This window comes from Phoenix dactylifera, chromosome 5 (genome assembly GCF_051530095.1).
Source record: "Phoenix dactylifera cultivar Ajwa chromosome 5, Ajwa_hap1_PhDact_Kaust_v1.1, whole genome shotgun sequence".
NCBI lineage: Eukaryota > Viridiplantae > Streptophyta > Magnoliopsida > Arecales > Arecaceae > Phoenix > Phoenix dactylifera.
The window spans coordinates 9,970,472-9,983,402 of NC_143194.1; the positions used below are offsets into that span (position 1 = coordinate 9,970,472).

Sequence of the window (12,931 nt, forward strand, 5' to 3'; positions counted from 1 at the left end):
CAATACGCTTGTTATCTACGGATCTCAAGCCCTCCATGGCAGGCAGTTGAGCTACTCCGCCACGTCTGATCAGCCACGACGACTCACTGACTCCGGTTTGATCTCCCACGACACTATATTAATGCACACGATCGTGTTCAATTATGAACAAAAAAGAACCATTTGCCCCGTCACTTCACAGGTAATACAATACCGCTCTATAAAAGGGGAACCCCTCCACCTTAGAGGGGGTTGGACTCTGAAACCCAGAAAAAGCATATCTTCCCTCTCCTCTAATATATTAGCCCCCTCTGACTTAAGCATCGGAGGGCCGGTGCCGGAAACCCCGGCCACCGGCTTGTTGCAGGTCTCCCGGAGAACGCCACCCGCCGACGGACCACCTCCTCCTACCGTTCCAGCACCGGAGCTCCTCCTTCTCAGCCGACGGTCACCCCCGGATCCAATTTCAAGCAACAATCCCCAATCATATTTTTTTTTCTTAACTTTTGCTGAATTTTATTATGTTGTCATGCATGAGTTTTTTTTTTATTCTTTTGTGCAAACTGAGCTCCTACTTTTTAGAAGTTTTAAATGTTTTAAGCGGTGCTAAGGGTCTCCATTTTTTTTTCCCACTGGAAAGTTGACCTAGGCGTTTAGCATTGAATGCTATAGGCTCTGGGCATGTTACCTCCAAGTGTTTTTTTAATATTTTTTTGGGTACAATGAAGTTTTTTAATGTTTGTTCATGTCTTACTGCTCCTGGGTCTTTACTGATTTATATCTTCCCCTTGCCTTTGCCTTCATCTTCCTCCGCTCCTTTCTTCCCCTCCACCTCAAAGCCATCTTCTTGTTTATTGCATCAAAGAAAAAGGCCAACTTCTTGTTCATTTTCCTCCTCCTCTCACCTCCACTACCATTCTGTCGCATCACTTTTTGGTCAGTCGCTTGCATTCTTTTGCCTTCTCCTTCTATGTCTTCTGGTAGGTGCATTATTTTCAGCTATGGTTCTACCCTTTTCTTTGTTTCTTTCTTCCATTAAGATGCTTTCATCCAAGTATTTTCTCTGCATTTTTTTCTAGGACTTTTTTCTGGACAAATATGTAAACAGTCATGCAAACTGCTTCTTTTGTCAAATAAGCTTTCCCTTGTAATTTTTTCTTGTCTCTATTAAAAATGTGATATTTGATTTTTTTTTTGGCACTTATTTTTCTTGATGGGAAGGGAAATAGCTTTATCTAATCAAGTGGAATATAAGTAAGCTTGTTATTTCGTTTGCATCTTGAAAGTTGACCTAGGAGCTAATCATTGGATGCTCCAAGTCCCTGTGAGACTACTCGAGAAATTCCGAGTCCCTGTGAGGCTACTCAATTAAATTTTTTTTCTTCATATAGAACCACTTGTTTAAGTTGTTTCCCATGGGTGCTTGACCTTGCTAGCTCAAACATGCATCTCCATCTCTAGTTCTTGTACTTTTTATGTTTCTCAAGCTCATCTTCTTCCTCCTGACTTTGTTTCTTCATCATCTCCAATGAAGTTCACATCACCCAACTGAGACGTGCCCAAGGGAATGACTGAAGCTGCCAGCATGATCTAGCTCTGAATCATAGATCCATAAGCATACCTTCCTTTTTCCTCATAGATGCTCCCTCCCTCTCTCTCTCTCTCTCTCCCCCCCCCCCCCCCTTCCCATGTCTCCCTGTGGTCACCCAGTAGGGAGAGGGATACACAAGTGTGTATATGCCAAAAAGAAGAGACAATGTTTATTTTATGTGGAAATGGATATGGGCTCAATCTTGGCTAGATCATGCTTTGACAGCTTCATTTGTTCCCCTTTTGGGCACAGCAGATCCCTCACTCATCACAGAAAATGAAAGAAAAAGTGAAGAACAATGTGAGTATATTCTTCTTTTGTTGCTTCACATGACCATGCTTACCTACTCATTGTATTTTCAAGTTTTTTGTCAGTTAATCCCATCTACAAGAAGGAGGAGCTTCTCAACCTGGTATTTTTCAGATGCTTACCCAATTAATGTTCTACTACCGCCACTCCTAACAAAGTTGCCCACCTTATATGAGGGGGTTCTAAGATTTTTTTTTTGTACGTATTTCAAAGTTGAGACAATAGAACAGTGTCTCACACTTTATTCCCCAGTGATCTTTTCTTTACATGGTATATATATTTTTCTGTCCACATTCATCAATTATCTGGCTTCCTGAACCCTTGAAAGTGTCTAAAAGTATGAGCTTCTGATGTCATGACATTTATCATGCTACACCTTTTTGACAAGACTCATGGGAGTGAGCATAAGTGTTTCACAGGCACACTTGTTTACATGGAAAGGATGTCTCAAGCTCAGCCTTTCTCAATATGCTTTTGAAGGAAATGATATCTCTTTGGTCTGGTAGCAGCCTGCTTTGGATTATGCTCCTGATTCTTGTGTGTTGAGGCTTCCCTTCTGCTTCAGTTGCACTCTGGAGTGAGCTCAATGCATTATTTGTACAGTACTTTTTGGTTGGATGAATACTATGCTTGATTGAAGAGAGAATGGTGCTGTCCACATGCTGTCCTTGGATACACTAAAAACAGTCTATGCTTGCATGCTTCTCAACTCAATAATGGATTGGGTTCTTGACCTACTTCTCTCTTGTTTCCATTTCAAGCTTCTTTATTTTGCTCAAGAGAGAGCCATGTCATTAATCATATAGTATAGAAGATATAAGAGGTAATGAATGATTCATGATATTTCTTGTAACTTGAAGTAGATAGGATAGAAAGCTATTTTGTTTTCGCCATATGGCTGAAGTGATTTTTCTTTTGGTTTGCCTCAGGAATGAGTTAAATCTGCTCATAAATGGCCAAACATAACCCCCCCCCCCCCCCCCCCCCCCCCCCCAAAAAAAAAAAAAAAAAAAAAAAAGCATCTTTGAGATCTTGAACCAGCCTATTTTGGGAGGCAAATTTGTTTCAATTCTTCAGAGAGAATCCACCACCACTTAAAAGTTGTTTTTCCAGTTTTTTGGCTTGTCCAAAATGACTTTGAATATAGAACTATATTATGCAAGGAAGCAACTTTGAAGGTATCTTGACAGATATGCTCTCATGATAACAAAAAGCCTGCCCTTAGTGGGCTCTCCTTGGGATGTGGACTTCTTCTCCTGTTTAAGTGCTAAATGGAGTTCTATCACCAGCTTCCTCAGATTATGTTCATATAGTTACTTTTAAATAATAAATATGTCCAACATCTTGGGTGTTTTTATGTAGCTCACATGCTTTGCCTAATTAGAATCATAACTAGAAATGTTCTTGTATGAAATGGTAGTAGTGGACTTGGAAGCATGGTAATGTAGTCTTTGTAGCAAGATAGAACAAGAAGTGGTGTAGCTTAAGCAGCAATTTGCTCACTTGACCAGTGGAAAATCTTGCATATCATACTCTGGATGAGAATTACAAGAAAGAAAAACTTCCAACATCACAATTTTATCGATGAATTTAGTGGAAATCCTGCTAATCTTTACATGCATCATATGCCTACTGTCTTTGCTGGAACGGCCCAAAATCATCTCCAGACAATAAAACTAGAGTAGTCGGTAAGAAGATCGGGCGCATTAATGATATTGTTACGAAATATTAAGGTTATGAATTGGTTTCATAGGTTAGGTCCCAACTATCTTACCGAAAAAACACCAATGTGGTGAATTGAGTCATTGCCCATAATTTAATCCAAGTAAAATTCAGGATGGCAATGAGAAACCATTTGCAGGTTAATTAACCCAAACTGCTCGGTGAAATTCTAAATACATGGTTGGTAATGGCAACCAGATAACGTTGTCGAAGTGCTGCAAGTTGCTCAGCTGCAAGAACAACAACAACCCCTACAAATAAAATTCTGGGACCAACCCAACAACGCCAAAAGGTTTAGCTAGACATGCCCACACCTACTTGATAGGTTGGCACTTAATTCAACAGAATTATTTCAAGGATTCCTTGACATTCTTTTACTTCTTTTCAGGTGAAAACCCTCAGCATTTATCGATCGAAAGAGTAATTCGTTTATGCATACCGATGCAATTCAGACGGTAGATAAGAATTGATGACAGGACCAAGAACCACCCTGTGAATAATCTCCTGCTTTGGATCCCCCTTTAGTTTGTTATCTTAGCACATTCACTATGCTCAGGTACAGTATATTCAATGATAACAGGTACCTGACTTGTAATTTTCACATGCACATAAGTCCAAAACACGGTAGCAGGTTTATTTGGGGGATTCATCAAATCATCAACCTATGGGAAGGTCATCTGAGTACTCTTAGAAAGTAACCTGCTGTTCTATTAGGCTTCTGGGATCTTTTTCTCTTTCCCTTTGTCAAGTTCAAGTTGTTGAGTTAATCAATTGATTAGAATATATACTTTATCTTCAAGTCAAGAAGGCTGCTACATGATCAAATTCCAATTAAAGAGAGAACCCATTCAAACGTCTCTCTCAGTTTGCACTAGAAACCGATTTCTCTTAATTTAGAAAAACCCGATGGAATGCGGTCTCATCACAAAACCTGAAGAGCTCTTTCAATGCTTCTTTGCGGCATATTGGAGCAAGTTCTACTTGCTAAACTGTATTCGACCCTTCGTAATCAAGATCCCTTCTTTTGTCCATCCATGACCATCCTCTATCCATACATAGAAAGGTTCTCCTCTTCCACATCCTTCAAGGAAGTGCTACCCTTTGTACCCTATGCTCTGTTACCCACTTCCCCCTACCTATGATCTAATTACTTTTTTGTTGAAACAAATTACATAAATTGTACAATATGACAAGTCACAGCTAAGATCCTCTCTTGAGAAGGCCTCTTGGGTTTTCATATCTAGGCTGCTTATAAACTTTGTAATCTTTTGTGGATTTGGCTCCTTTAAGGACTATTATTACGCAGAGCAATTAGATTTTGATTTATCCCACCAAATACATAGCCAAGTTGAATTGGTGTCTTCTCTATATATGGTTTGTATCTAATCCCCATCTATTCAGTCTAAGGGTTTTGTTTAGTCAGATCCAATTGTAGGCTGAGCTGATCTAGCTTTTATGGCCTTCAGATCATCGTTTGCACTGATGCTTATCAAATTTATCTAGGTCAGATCTCCACCTATGCACTTATATCGGTTGAACCATTTCTCCTAAGAAAAGATTAGTTTTTATCCATGATGTCTCTAAATTTTTCTTGATCTTTGAGAAAGGTGGTTTTAAAGCATCTTTGATGATGTAGATTCTGATGAAAGAAGTAATTGACACTTTGGAATTCATTTAGCATTTGATTTGAAAATTGAGATTGTAGCTCTTCATAGAAAGAAATGTAAACCTAAGATGGATTTATAAAACTCTTTTGCCCAAGGCAAGGATTCCCTATAATTCTGAGACAATTTTTCTTAAATATACTTTTTTTGCTCCATCACCTGAATATGTCTTATAATGGTCCTCTAGTACAAGCCTTACCTAGGTGAAATGGGTTCATGGGGACCTCTCTTCCCCTAATTAATCCACTTTTTGGTGATGTGAACTTAGCGGTTACAACCACCCTCCCTCGGTTGGAAAAAATAGAGAAATCTATGATTTAAAGTGGTCCTTCAATGGAGATTCCATTTGATCTTTTTCCTCTTAATTAAATTACTAGCAATGCTTAATTATCATAGTTCTTAAATCCTTTTTGACACCATTTTTTCGAAGTACCAAAAGATAGAGGTTAGTTGCTTGTCATATACTTTTTTAAGCAAAAGGTGCTCATTAACTATTAATTGAGTCATATTGATTCACCATAACTACCCTTTTCCTCAAAAAAATCATTGTAACACTACTTAATAATTTTTCATTTAACATCCCCTTTGACATGAAGATTGTGAAAATAATATACTAGTAAGATTCTTAGTGGCCTACTTGTCTCACTACAAATAATTAATGCTAAGGTTCAAAGGCAGGTTTTGCCATAGAATAAGGTTCCTTAGCTTTGTCTTCCGATAACTGGATGTGCAAGCCTCTAATCCCTTGTCAATTTCAAGCAATAAACTAATATTGTAGAACATGAACTTTGATGAGCATTCAACCGTGGAGCATGGAAATTGAGTCACAAGATCACATCCCATTTGGCTTTTGGTGGCACAAAGCAGTATGAGAGGATTAACATTTCCACTTTTAAAGCAAGTAAAAAACAAAGATTTCCACAATAAATCCACCTCAAAAGTTAACTAGCTCAAAGGCAGTCTACAAATTAGATGGCTCAATATAAATGGGTTCATTTGTTTGTTCCACCAAACTCTTTGATGATGAATGTTATGATCAACTGCAAAAAGGGTTATAATAGCACAGTTGTTAGACTCTTCTTCCAATTGGAGGTGATGCCGAGCTTGGGAGATGTGTCCTCGTGGGTAGGTCTTCCATCACATCTATAAACAATATGGTAATAGAGATCCACCCATGGATCGACTGTCGTTTTATATTTAATCGCTATAAATGGAGGGATAATTGTGTGCAAAGCACAAGCCTAATTGTATATGTAACAATCAATAATATCATCCAAAAAGGCTAGCCAGAAGATATTATTTGAATTTTTTGATTTTTTATAAGTACTCAAGATCTATATAGTGCATAGCCGATATGGAGCTACATACACGCTCGTCTGCACAGATTTTCTTATACTTCCTCTATTCAAGCCCTAATATTCTCGTCAGGCTGAGGATCTAAATTCAGTCAAATTCAACCACAAACACCATAATCAGCCTATGGTCAACATAAATAGACCTTTCCTATACAGTGCCCTATAATCCATATAGGCTATAAATTAAGTATGCTTTGATGCTATTTGTAACAATCAGTATCTCAACCGAAAAAGCTAGTTAAAAGATATTATTTGGATTTCTTGATGGTATATAAATATTTAAAATCTATTTATAGTGCATAGTTGCTATGGACAGAAACTGAACATAAAATGAATGTGTTTCCATCTATATCCACCTCCCCATATGAAATGGGTTTGGTTTGCATCTTTCTCATGAAAGATTGATTCACCTTTTTTTCCATGACGTCAACTGTTGGATCGTGCAATGACTATTTGGAGATTTGTGCATGCAGAAGAAAAAAAAAAGTTTGGAGTTCTTTGAGATCTATGCAAGGTGTGATCCAATAATTGGCGTCGCAAAAGAAAATCAATTTTTACACGAAAGATGCAACCCAAACCCACAAGATATATGGAGGAAGAAGAAAATATTAATAGCAAAAGTAATATATCTCTTCATTATAAGCGGATTTCAACCACAAAAGAGGAAGCAAATCATCGCATGTGTTTTTGTGCATGGGTGCGCATGTGTATGTGTGTGAATGTGCATGAGCTAAAGATACAGGATTGCAATAGAGATTTCATTGGATAATGTCTGTGGTCTCAGAAAACTCTGATCATACATATCATTTTCTTATTTCTTTGAAGATTCTGCTGTTGATGGAGACTGATCTCAATAGAAGCTAATGTCTTGAGCTACCACTAAATGAGCAACCAATACAAGCCACGAAAAGCAGCAGCAATTAACTAAAATAAAAGCAATCATTTCATGAAAAGAATAGATTCCTATTTGTGATGGATTCATTGCACAAGAGAGAGATAAGGGGAAGTGGGATCATTTATAATGCCTCTATGCCCTTGAAACAGAGATGGCCCAAAATCATTACTGCTTTTACCATGACTGAAAGGATCTAATTCATAACAATAACATTTTTAAAATATACGTATATTTCAAATTAAATATTAACTCGCTCCCAAAGCACATCATGAGTAATGACAATGATGTATATCCATGTATTATAATCATATATATTACAATAAACCAATATTAAGTCAATATACTTACCAAAACTTACTAACATTAATATTAAATTCTTTGAACTATGATAATGCCAATAAATGATTACTATGACGGTCTGATAGGCAGACAGACAGACATACATACATACATACATACATACTATATATATATATATATATATATATATATATATATATATATATGCACACATGCATACAAACACATATATACATACGTATATACACACATATATATACATATGTGCGTGTGATGATGTAATAAAGACAATAATAGTACACATATGTAAAAATCACTGTTCATATGATGCTATATGTTTTTATATAATGGTAGGGAGAGAAGAGAGAGAGAAGGAGAGAGAGTCACATGACATTGTTTGGTTAAGGTGCCCTCATCTTGTGGAACTCAACTCAAAACAGAAGGGTCCATGCAAAAATGGTCCCCCAGCGGCCTCCTTCCCTTTATCTCTCTGGCTATGAATGGGACGTGGAGATGCATGAAAGGGCCCCCGAAAAAGCTATTAAAAGCTCACAGCAAAGAAACCTTAGCCTGCATGGTGGTGGGGTGGGCATGACCATATTCAATTCTCCATTCTTTGGGACCACCATCTTTAAATTATTCCATGTCTTCTTTCAACCATGCCAAAGACCCCCAGTAGCAAAAGACCACCAAAAAGGTAAAACCCCTTCCACACCTCCCTCCTTTCTTTCTATATAGTTCTCCTCTCTTCACCCCCAGACCCCTCTGGAAGAGCCTCTCCCTTATGAGCAATATCCTTTGCTTCTCTCTTCCTATTCCCTTCTCTCTCTCTCTCTCTCTCCTCTCTTCTTCTATACAAAGGCCTTCTATTTAGTGCATGGCTTCTCTTGGTGCACCACAAGTTGCTGAAGCTGCCAGCATGATCTGATCTCTCCTCTATCCTTGTGATCTTGATTTTTTTTTTTCCAAAAGAAGCCCATCAGATCATCTGGCAGTTTCATCTACTGATGGGAGCACAAAGAAAACCCTAACCCTGATCCCCACCTCATGCTCACTAGGGTTTCATGAAGAACCCTTGGGGGATAAACTGAAATATTTATTGGTTTTGAATCACTTGATTGATTTAAGCTTATGGATGCCTATAATCTCCGTTCTTTTATCTTTTTTGTACTCTTTAATCTTGTCGTGATTGTTGTTTGCTATTGGTAGCTGTGTTATACGAGGAGGATTAGGAAGAATCTTAACATACGAGGAGGATGCTGGGGTTTTCGGGTTGAGGGCACCGCCTTGGCCTCGGGTGGTGGAGCTACACACCCTTCTATGTAAGTTTTTGTTTTATTATATCCTTCTGGCTTTCTTTTGGCTATCTTTGTCATATTTATAGTTTCTTTAGTATATTTCACATTTGGAGCCTGTTAATTTGAAGATTGGCCTGAACTCTACCTCAAGTAGTAATAGTCACCATATGTACAACTTGGCATATATATTACGTGGTGCTGGGAGGCAAGAATCCTTTCTCCTCTTCTCTGTTGTTGCTATTAAATTTGTATTGTATGTATGCACATGGATGCATGTGTTGTTTATGGACAAATGAGTACATGCATGCGCAAAGAATGAGAATTGCATTTATACATGCGTATCGATGTTCTTGTGATGATGTACTATGTGTTTGTGACAATACTCATGCATATTTGATATATGGATGAAGTCTTGCATATAACACAATCTCTCTCATGAAATCCTAACTGTTTTCAAAGCTGAATTGGCTTAAATTTGCTAAAACCTTTCTATAATTTTAGTTTGCAATACCGAAGTTGGGGATAAAGTAGAGAAAATAAGTGCTGGTATATGAAGAACTAACACTGTTTCTCTCTGTCTTCCTCACCCCACACTCCCTCCCTTCTTCCCTCCCTATGTGCATGCAATGTTTTTTTTGTATCCTAGCATCATTTTTTTTCCTATGATAAACAAGTCATATTTTAAATCAAATCATCAACTCTCTTTTTTTTTTGAAAAAAATTAAGCCACATTTTTTTCCCTCATACCAACAGTTTCCTTTATGAATTAAACCTATTCCTTCTTTCTTATTTTCTAGCTTAGTGCAGTTGTCTTTATTCCTCTCTTAAAGAACATTTTCATCCAGATTTCTACTTCTGACCCCCTAACAGCTCTACCCTTTCATTTCTTCCTCTTTTTTGGTTCTTTTGTGTTGCTTTGGTTGCTTTTGTATGCTTAGAAGCACCATTAATTGCCAAAAAGTCTAGATATCCTTTTGGTTTGTTGGTACCAACACATCCATAATTCCTCACCCACCTTGGTTTCTCTTGAGTGCTACTCATGGGTTTGCTTAGAGTTGTTCTCAGGAAGCTCCCAACCACATGACATCTTTCCTGACCTTCACATCAAAATGGCATACTTCACACTGTAGTCTTCTAAAGGTGATCCTGAAGACAGTACTTGTTCTACCAAAACCTTTTGTGGTGGGGTTGACATGGGCAGCTAGTTTTGTATGAGACACCAAAAAGGAGACATGAGAGAAAGGGGAGATGAAAGTTTTTCTAATTTTGGGAGGGAATCTCCTTTGGAACATGATATCTATTTATTGAAAGACGAGAACTAATGATGCTGAGATTTTGTTGTTATCATTGTAGCTACAATTATGTTTGATTGTCTTCACATAAGCTTGCAAATGTTAGATGAAGAATTTACACAGGAAAATTTTGTTTCCTAGGAGAAATAGGTTTTGTTCTTTTTTGCACATCAGGTTGTCCTGATAGAAGGTAAAATAGTAGAATGTGATATTCTTTTTGGACAATAGGATTAAACCATTAGCAAACTTGAGCATCTTTAATGTTTTTTTCAAAAAAAAAAAGTTACCGTACCTAGTTATGGATGCATTGTTCTAACATTCAGTACACCATACACTGTTCTAGTTCTCAAAAACAAAAGGAAAAAAGTTTCTAGGACTGAGTAGCGTGCACCCTCCCTCTCAATTCTTTCTTTTCAGATCATGATATTTGAATTAGCTCGAGAGCAAAATCCTTGGATAGGTAGAGAGGAAATAGGAATTTCTTATCGCTAGCCATCAAATTGACCGATAAGTAGCCAGTGTCTCGATATTGTGATGTCAGAAATGTTGATCTTGTAAGCTAGATCTTGTTACTGAACATGCCGTAGAAACATGAAATGATATATTCGTAAACCATATATCTGGGATCACTAGTAACCTCCGTGTAGATTGTTTTATAGGTGTTGGCTAGATTAAAGTCATAATGTTTTATTAATTTTATGTTATCTGTGAGCTAGTTGTAGTTGTATATTTCTTAAATAGCCGCAAGAAATTTGATTAGAAACTCTTGTTTCTAATATTTTCATTAGTAGCATGGCATAAGGCTAATGCAACAAAACATGAGTAAAAAAAAATAGATTAACAGACATAAAATAACAATTACCGATGAAACATGTCTTGTGCTTAATGTTTTGAGAGAGAGAGAGAGAGAGAGAGAGAGAGAGAGAGAGATCGAGGATCCACCTGAGGTAAATTATTCTGGTCCAAATATTTGGAGATGTACCTCCCATGACTTGAAAACAGAACCTTCTTCAAAGAAGAGGAGGGATGCATGTAACTCTGGGGCATCCCCAGGTCACTTGATGTCAAGGAATTTTGATAGCTGTTGCAGTCTAATTTGGGCAGATGTTTAATTCAAATCATTATGATAAGCTGTTAGCACAAAATACTTCAAAAAGGACAAGGCGGCTTATGAAAGATCATACACTCTAATGGTTTTGTTCGAAAAATAAAATTATTACGAAAAGATCAAGAAATAGCTTCCTTATGACACAATGATTCTGAAGGTTATTACTAAACCTATTCCACCTGCTTGCTTAGTAAGATAGACTCTAATATCTTAACAAGTTCAAGTTCATATCTTGCGAAAGTATATCAAATACCCAAAGCATCACTCTTCCTACTGTGTTTGAACTCTTCCATGGCAAACGTTTTCATTAATCTTCAGTAGGCCTTGACACCTTAGACATATCATATGACTTAATGCATCTTTATTGCCACATGATGATGGCATATCATTGTCATCGACTTGGTTGTCTTTTTTAGTATGAAGTATGGAAAGAAACAAATGCTTGGATGCAATGTCATTAGTTTTTCTTTGAGAACTAGGATGGGTGGAACCCTGGCCAATTAAGAAATTTGCCAATTAAGAGATTTGGCATGATAAGAAGCCGTTATTTTAAGTAATTCATGTTGGGATCTGACTTCGAGAGTATCAATAAGAACTGAGCTGAGTTTGGTCAGATTTTGCTTGAAACTTACAATATTTCGCTCTGTAGAAAAATTGCAAGTAAATTTCTAGTTGATTAGTTGCTCAGTTCCCAAGTTAAAAGTGATTTATTTTGATCCATACTAAAATTACCAGATTATATACGCCACATTTTTCTTGTTTTTTCATTTTTGTTCTTCGACTTTTTCGATAAATTGTGATCAATATTGTTATGGTAGTGTTTTCTTCACTTCTTTATCATTTTGTGGTCTAAGAAGTTAAATATTATTTTGAGAAAGTAAGAGGTTGGATATTTATCTAATTATTTAGATGTGCTAATGATATTACGATATCCCAACAGTTTTCATGGATAGGGCTAAATTCCATCATCTAGACATACTTTAATGAGATTAGATATATTTCTCATATTGTATACCTAGAGACAAAAAAGTAGCTGTGAAACTATAAGGTCTCATAAGCATTTTTCTTTTGTTTTTTTTGGCTAACTTTTTTAGGTGAAATCCTGGGTTACAGTGTTCGTAATTAGTTGAATTGCTTGTGGACGGCAAAGTATGCTAGAATTGTTCTACTTGGGGGTATTGAAAAATAAAATAAGAAAATATATTTTGTGAAACTGCCCAAAACCATATATACCAAATGGTGTTGGAAAAGTGTGCAACTTTTATGCATTGGATTTGTGTTCAAGGCATAGTGACCCCAAAATATGGTATGCTAGCAAGGTCTCCCGTGATAAAAATGACCACTATTGGTTTCTTTCCAAGTTTCAATCTTGTTTCTGAGTGCCTAGAGGTGCAGATACATATGTTCCATCCGTATAC

At 37.1% G+C, this 12,931-nt stretch overlaps 2 long non-coding RNA genes across 2 annotated transcripts; both read left to right on the plus strand.

Annotated features, from left to right (window-relative positions):
* The first annotated feature begins 768 nt into the window (after window positions 1-768).
* Window positions 769-2,616, plus strand: LOC120111571 (uncharacterized). Its single transcript, XR_015986965.2, has 2 exons — window positions 769-1,982; window positions 2,299-2,616. It is a non-coding gene; the product is annotated as an uncharacterized LOC120111571 (long non-coding RNA).
* Window positions 2,617-8,520: 5,904 nt separating this feature from the next.
* On the plus strand, window positions 8,521-12,787 carry LOC113463592 (uncharacterized). The gene is made up of 2 exons (XR_003388080.3): window positions 8,521-9,137; window positions 9,242-12,787. It is a non-coding gene; the product is annotated as an uncharacterized LOC113463592 (long non-coding RNA).
* Window positions 12,788-12,931: the final 144 nt, after the last annotated feature.